Here is an 8,561-nt window from a genome sequence, read left to right on the forward strand (position 1 = left end):
TAGCATGCAGAACGAAATTTCCATAAAAAATATCAGACGAAGGGTACTGCTGTAAGTTTTTGAAGCTGTGAAATTTTTTTAAATGAATACAAATAACACGAACATATTATTTACGTTAGAAATAAGATGTGTTAAAGCTACAGTAACAAGAAAGAAAATTTTATTTAATATTTTTATAAGAAATAACGATAAAAAGCAAAATATAAGCTATTTTAAACATCTCTGTTGCCATGTTTACTTTAAACTTTAAGAAAAATAGGGCATCATGTAAAGTGGTTGGTATTTTGCTAATTATATTACCCAGATATTCAATGTTGGTCATTAACAGAATGAAGCCGTCGAAAAACCCGTTTTCATACATAGTTGTTTAAATATGAGAGAAAATGCGTTACATGGAAACACGAGCATCGCGACATATACATTTTAAGCTTATATTAGAAAGCTAAGGCGCATACTAGTAAAATTATCAAATATGCAGACTTCCACGGATAACAATGAAACCAAAATACACCGAAAAGTGTTAAATATCCATATTTTCTTTCTTCTAGCAATATAAAATACCTTTGGAGAGTCATGTACTTCAAACCTGAATAAAACTTGTACTTGATGGGACAGAGATAAACGGAATTGAGATTGTAGCAATTAAAACATTATATTACACGAAATACAAACCATTGCTGCGGTTCAACTAATTTGAATTTACCCTGGTAACAAGGTAACCTACCGCCTTAAAAGTCACACTTGCAAGACCTTTAAAAGGTTGTTTTTAAATGATATGTACGTGTGTGAATATTGAAAACTTGTTTCTAGTAAATTGAAAACCACATGAAACAGATGTTTTAGAAATCGCGTTCTTTTAAAATTTGCTTATTTTCAGGCACTAAATACACTTAATATAATCAAAAAGAATTACTCATTTCTAACAGCACTTCTTTATCTGATGTCACAATTTCTAAATTTTCTCTCATAGCTGAAACCAAGATATATATTAAGTAAACAATATTCTGCAAGTTCACTTCAAAAGAAATTAGATGAAATCCTGGTTTGCATCATAGATGAAAAACATTGGAAGTAATTGGTATTCAGAAAGTTTCTCATATTATGATGACAGATAAAGAGCCAGAAAAAAGACGAATAAAGTAACGGTTCATTTTCCAGACATATCGACATTAAAAACAAATGACATACGGAATTATTCATATGTACATAATAAAGCTTTCCGGTTTGTAACTATGACCGATGCTAGGTCCTAAAGTGACTTTCCAGCAAAAATAGAGGTAGATTTCAGGCATGGAATGGTACAATGGATAGAACTACTGGCTTTCTGTGTGGCATCTTGGTGGTTTCTTGTCATGAAAACCAATACAGGTTTTGAATCACTGATTCAAACAAAATAAAATCAGGAGATCCTTTGAACGCAGAACACGCTACAAAAAGAAATGGTAGAACACTCGGTTTGACTGGTTGTACTTCAAAGGTAATGAAATATACATTACCTCAGCTGCAGGAATTCTCTATTCTGATATCACGGATATGAGTAATTCGGAAAATAATGAAAACCCATTTTTATGAAATGTTTCAAGGAAAAGTACTCCGTAAGTACTTTCCTAAATAAGAAGAGACTCCAATGAAATGTATTCGTTTTATGATTTATATTGAAGAAACTTATGCGTTTTATATAGAAAACAGCGACGTTCAAACAACATAATATTTATAAGCATAGAGTCAAAGTTGTATCATTCCCACTCTTAATAAAGAAATTCAATCTCTTTGTGTTTTTGTTTTGTTTTTGTTGGGTTTAATTTCACACCGACACAATTATAGATCATATGGCGACTTTCCAGCTTTTGATGGTAGTTGCCCCTTCTGGCATTATTTCATCGTGACATCTTGGTAGAACCACCGGCCTTCCGTAAGTAAGCTGGATGACTTCCTCATATAGAGAATTTAACGCCCCGAGTGAAGCTCGAATTCACACCGGTGAGGAAATTCAATCTGTAAAATTGTAGATAGAAAACATAAACATTAAACCATTTGTATGGATTTTAGTTCTGTAAATAGGTGTCACTTTATAAAAATTATCAATTATATTACTTTATTCTATGTTCTTTTCGAAAGGGTGTACACGTGTTCGTTTGATATATTAATTACAAAATTTTTGAAAGCGACCATAGCCTGTTTTACTATACTGCGGCCAACGAGAACATAATGATTTTCTAAGGACATCACGTAAATGGTTAGACATTGCAGCGTATCTTCTTATATCGTATTAAATAACACAGTATAGCATGTGTATACTCACATTGTTGTATATTGTTATATAATATAACGATTCTGCCGCTTAAGGAAAAAAAATACAACACATATTAATGGAAGACCAATAATACTACATTAAATCAGGATATTGTCTCGTCAGTTTATGTATAAAGCAAATTTATCGAATAAGGAAAATGAATGTTGAGTATTTATACAGACTCATTGCCATTAATAGCCTCCTTTGTCAGAGAGAGTCTATAACAATGGTCATAATCTGTTGCTTGCGCCACTGACCACACTCCCAAATAAGATATAGTGAAATTGATTTATTGACTGCATGCGTATTTTTTTTGTTAATTCAGTAGCTTTATGTACCTGTTTTCGTTTTTTATTTTTGGCTTTCGTTTCATTTACCAAAATGTTGACATAGTTCCGAGACGAACCAGGGAACCATAGTAAAATATGATTCATGAGTTGCGAAAATATTTGCAGCGGCTGGTTAAAAGCAAATATATCAATATTTATGGTACGAAGGACGTCCTCTCAATATATGTTAACTTTGCATTCATGTAAAGTACAGGAAGAATAATTTGAATGCCCTATCTCTGATTCAAAAATATACAGATATAAATGAGTTTAACAAATACTACCAACAAAACATGGTGTTGAATGAGTAAACAATATGAAACAAATTTTAAGTTAAATATAAATATACAATTGCGTACGTGATAATATGATAAACTGAAAATAAGAAAGTGAACATGTGCTTAAAGCTGAATAAATTCTAACAAAAAGTCCAGTCTGAAATAGCAGCATTTACTTGATTTATACAAGATTCATTTTTACTTTTTTATGCTATATGATCTGTCTAAAGCTTTACTTCAACTTTGGAATACAATTGTATCAAATGTAAAAGTGCACGGCTTTTGCATGTTAAAATGATTGCAGGTTAAATTTGTAATGCTATTATGTTGTTCATGGCAGCCTACAGAACTCATTTATAATGAAGAGAAAATGTTGCTTATTTTGTTTTGCTATAAACAATGACTTATTTCAACTAGTTTATCTGTTTGATAAGTGAATACATGTTAGTGGATTTTGATGAATATTTTGAGAGAATATTTGCATTTTTTTATTTCAAGAATTGGGACCGTGGTTACTTTGAAAGTAAATAAAAACGATTGCAAGTTATTATTCTATCATATTTCCTGTGGCTTAGTGTAAAAAAAGACATATTTAATAAATGTTTCACCCTATCATCCACAGACAGCAGAACACAATACGGATGATAAATGTATCAAATAATCCTTTCTGTGTTTGACACGACGCCTTTCAGAAAATGGCAATGCCCTCGTTTACAGGCTGACATTACGAAGAGGAAGTTAAAACCACTTAACGTTAGTATCTTGTTATAAGTGGACCGGTGGACTAGTGGTTACACGCTTGACTGTCAATCCAGAGGTCCGGGGTTCGAATGCCGGTCCAGTCAATGGAAATTTCTGAGATGCTCTTAAGTGTCTCCAACATAACTAAGAGGCCTGTACTGGTTCTTCCCAGGGAAGACGGCTTCGCGTGAATCAGTGCTATACACTAAAGAACCAGACTGTCTATTCGCAAAGAGCTAGGCTAAGTTAGCCGGACAGACCTGTATCTAAAATAATTTCTCTCTATCTGTTCTGGGGGCGTTATCTCACTCTGTCCCTCTAGTCAGATCGCTCTGTGTCTGTACTAGTAGAGGATGTATTTCGCTCCCTGTGTGGCTGCGTTTGCTGTATATAAAGTGCCTTTGAACGTGTTTTTCATGAATAGGGCGCTATATAAATCTGGTATAATAATAATAATAAGAAGAAGAAGAAGAAAAGAAGACAAAAGCAATTCATTTTCATTGGACTTTTGAACACTTTTGGACGACAAATGGGATTCTCAGGTATTCGTTCTAACAAAAAAAAAACATTTGCTAGCAGCATTGGTTTATAATAGCAGAGTGTTTTCTGTGCGAGCAGTCTTCCGAAAATAACGATACAAACAAACTATTTATAAACAGAAACTTCTTTATAACATGTACCATGAAAGACCTTGCCAAACGTTTTTCTATGAGCCAAGTTACCTTGCAAATTTGATCATTGGGCTACGCAGTATGGTAAGTACATTCAGTTTACAGTCGGAAAGTACGAGGGAAATTTAGTGTTCATTAGAATAATGTATACAAATTTATTTTTTGGCAACATTTTTTTTTTATTATACAGTTTTGTTAGGCAATTTGAAGTCGGCGACCTTAACCACTCGGTCACGGAGGCATTATGAGGTTACAGGTCTCTTTCCATAAATAAAACTGAATCATTAAGATGCTAAAACCATGTGGCATGAACTTCTTGACATGTTTGACAAGTGAATAAGGTAAACTAGTTTCTTGAGAGAAATGGTATCAAAATAATTAATTTCCTTAATTTTAAAAGAAATACAATAATTTACAGTCCCAAAACCTTACTGTCTTTAAACTAAAGATATCCTATTACGCTATAATTGTGCCCAAAATCATAATAGGTCAATTACTACTCCTAAAACTGGACAGAATAATTTTTTGATAACTTATATCGTGTTCCTGCTAAGTAATGTTGGTATTTAAGAAAATCATAATTTATTAAAATTCAGTCTGATCCTTACTCAAGGAAAGCTTAACAAATTTAAATCAATCTTTGACATACTTTTAAAATGTTTTTTGACAAGTGTATTCCAAAGTTATCAAAGCATTGTTCTATTATACATTAACATACCAGAACCGATTGTTCAGCATAGGAAAGTCCTATCGGCAGGACTTGGAGATTTACATCATTTGTACTTGCAATAATTTCAAACTGGTTCGCAAAAATAATGTTGATTTTTTTCCCAATCGGTCTATATCAATTTGAAGCAACTGTTTACCTTCTAAGATAATGTATTCATTTTTATCTAAAATGTGAAAGTTAAAAGCTGATTGCAAGTTTCTTAAAATGACTGAAACAACAGAATAATGAATACTTGACAGCCCTTGCAGAAATGCCAAATTGAAAAGGGTTTCTATTAATAAGATTTCAGACTGTAAGTCTTATAATTATGCTCTAGATTTTCAACTCGGTAGTGTTTATACGAGGCGCTTCAAACATTTTGTGTTGATTTCATCTTTTACAACATTTAATACGAAATACTGGATCCTAACCAAACAAACATTCCCCGATGAGAGCTTAGTATTATCAATCTATGACATACTTTTATGAATGTTTTGACAAGTATGTCAATGGTACCAAAGTAATCGACACGCTTAAAAGACACATACGCCACAAATTGTGATTAATTTGATAGGAAATTGCGATCAATGCCGATTTATTATTCAAAGCGCTGTCCTATTATACATGAATACGGCTTAATCGATTGTTTAACATAGAAAAGACGTTTGCAGGTCTTGGAGATTTGCATCGTTTGTAAACGTATTGTCATGCAGTAAGTTTAAATTAGTTCTTCAACAAAATATTGATGCGTTTCTTCCAAATTCATCGTTATTAATTTATAGAAACTGTCTACTTGCCGAGATAACTTATTCATTCTAAGTTAAAATGTGAACAAACTAAAAAAACATGTTTGCAAGTTTACTATCCAGTACGAAATATCAACATAATAATGAATACTGACAACCCCTGAAGAAAACGCAAAATTGAAAAAGGGTTCTAAGATTTCAGATTGTGAAAATTTTATAATTATCCTCTTTCTGGTCTTATATAACGTGTATTAAATTCATTTTTATAAAACGTATGATATAAAGTTCTAGATTCCTTACACGTATATATAAAGAATATTTTCAAGCTTGATTGAGAACGGGCGCATCATCTCGTATCTTCAGATATCAACAACAAATTAGTCGTGTATCTGCTAGTACCAGTTTTAGTGTTGTTTCTTGTTTGGCTCTATTTTTGTCGTATCGATTTTAAAATATAATATGGTAAACACAATTGATTTAATTAAAGCGCGCGCGTACGCTAGAACTCCCTGAGATGGATGATTTTTTCCCAGTAATAGAATTACTTCAAACTTTGGATATTGAAGGACAATCATCTAAAAAGTAAAAAAAAAAAAATGCAATAGAAGTCATAGGTTACCGGTATTGAAAAAGAATAATCTGCCCTTGAAAACGGCATTTTCCCCAAAGTTTGAAGAACTGCTATTATTGGGGAAAAGTTCGCCCGAATTCTAGCGTACGCCTTTAAGGATGTATATACAGCTTAGAATTTTATCATACTCTGTGAGCTAGAAGAATGTTAGTTTCTAACTAAACATCAAATTAGAACAGAAAAAGTAAAGGTTACCACACTCATTATTTATTTATTTATAGGGCATTTTCTTGAATCTGTTTAAGCATTTCTGAAATTAAGTCAAAATGAAAAAACGGGGAGTACTTTGTAAAACATATAATATCCCATTTAATATTATAGCGATTTCAGGTCTTACAGGTCACTATGAATACATGGTGATATCAGTATTATATAAGCATAAATGTTACAAATAAATCTATTTTAATTTTACACGTTGACATAATTATCGCACCAAATGTTTTAATAAAAAATCTACAAAAATTCTGTTGTTAAGATTTTAAAAATATGTTGTTTTTTAATGCTTCAAAATTGACAAAAAGAAAATAAGGCTGCGGTTACCGTGCATCTAAAAGATATATTTAGAAAAAATAAACCATAAAAATTGTTGAATTTTGATATTTTTGTTCTTTTTATTTTAATTTCTACTTACTAAGTAATATAAAGTGCTATGTTGAAAACTTAACCTTTTACTTCGGTTGAAGCTTATCATACATATCAATCAGAAAAATATCAAAGCAAAACCTGGGCCTAGTTGTTCGAAACTTTGACCAATTTTAAACTAACCACCGGTTAAATTTTAATTAAAGATATTGAGTCTTGTTGGGTGTTTTGCTTTTACTATAAAGAATTATTAGTGTTCATAATCTTCAGCTCATACATTTGTTTTTCTAAATCTTCTAAAATTTTGAAATATAACCCTAAAATTGAATCAATCGTTAGCTTAATCGCCTGTGAAAAATTCGAACAACTGGGTCCTGGACTTAAATATATACTCGAACCGTGTATATACTAAATGAACTGAAATTTCGGATAAAATCAATCTACAGCTATATTGTAATACAGTGTTGGATCTTTGTCAATTCTGGTAAGCGTCAATCATTTCGAACCTATTATCTGCCAAACAGTTTATAAAAAGGACAAATTCAATAAATTCAACATATCTCACCCCCGTTTAAAAATTTACAGACTTGCCACTAAAGGGAGTTTCAGATAGATCAAACTGTAATAGTCTCATCTCTTTTGGCATTTCCACTGGGTGTTTCTGGCGCCAAAACATGTTATATCTATTGTGAAGTATACAATTGTGCGACAGAAATATAGAGAACACAAAGACCATCATTCTACGGGAAGAAAGTTTAATAAATTTATTAGCGGCTTCAATAATGTCTAAAAGCATTAATCATGTATGACTGACATATTCAAGACATGGAATGTATAAAATAATGTAAATGTTAAAGGTGTTGAACTGAAAAATTGTGAAATAAATAACCCATATTACTTTTATAAAAAATAATTTTAAAAATTGCCATTATTCTAATTTGATTTTGATTTATACAATCAAATAGATTGGGCTTATAATTTAAAATTTTGTCAACCATATCCTCTTGGTATGTATAGTCGCTGTGACTTTATGAATACTTCAATGAGGTAGCATAATATTTATTATTAAAAAGTAACCAATCTCGTTTCATTGTCAATATATCGATTTGGGTCGCAGCGGAAGCTGTAAAATGTGTTTCAGGGATGCATGAAAAAACGTGCATCCCCGCGGCTCAGGAAATTGTCCGCGCTAGGGCCCAATCGCGGGGAAGCGCGGACTTTGAAAAATCCGCGAGCCAGGGACTGTATATATCATTATGAATATCTCTCAACAGCTTCCATGTGCAGAGGACTTTTTATTTTCATCCAACAGGTATTTTCTAAATTCAGTTTTATTATTCGCTCAAACTGTAAAATTAATCTATAATTCAATGCCGTGTACACAGTTCCATTATCAGGGATAAAACAATGTTAAATACACTTTCAAGTTTTGTTTGCATTTCTTATGTTGGTACCATATTGAATTGCATTTTAAGAACAAACTTTTTCCAATTGCTGACCTGCTTGCTAGTCATATATAAATGTAAACTCAAATTTCAAATAGTTAAATTGATATGGTTCCTCAATAATACCTACAACAAT

This window comes from Mercenaria mercenaria, chromosome 5 (assembly GCF_021730395.1).
Source record: "Mercenaria mercenaria strain notata chromosome 5, MADL_Memer_1, whole genome shotgun sequence".
NCBI classification, from domain to species: domain Eukaryota; kingdom Metazoa; phylum Mollusca; class Bivalvia; order Venerida; family Veneridae; genus Mercenaria; species Mercenaria mercenaria.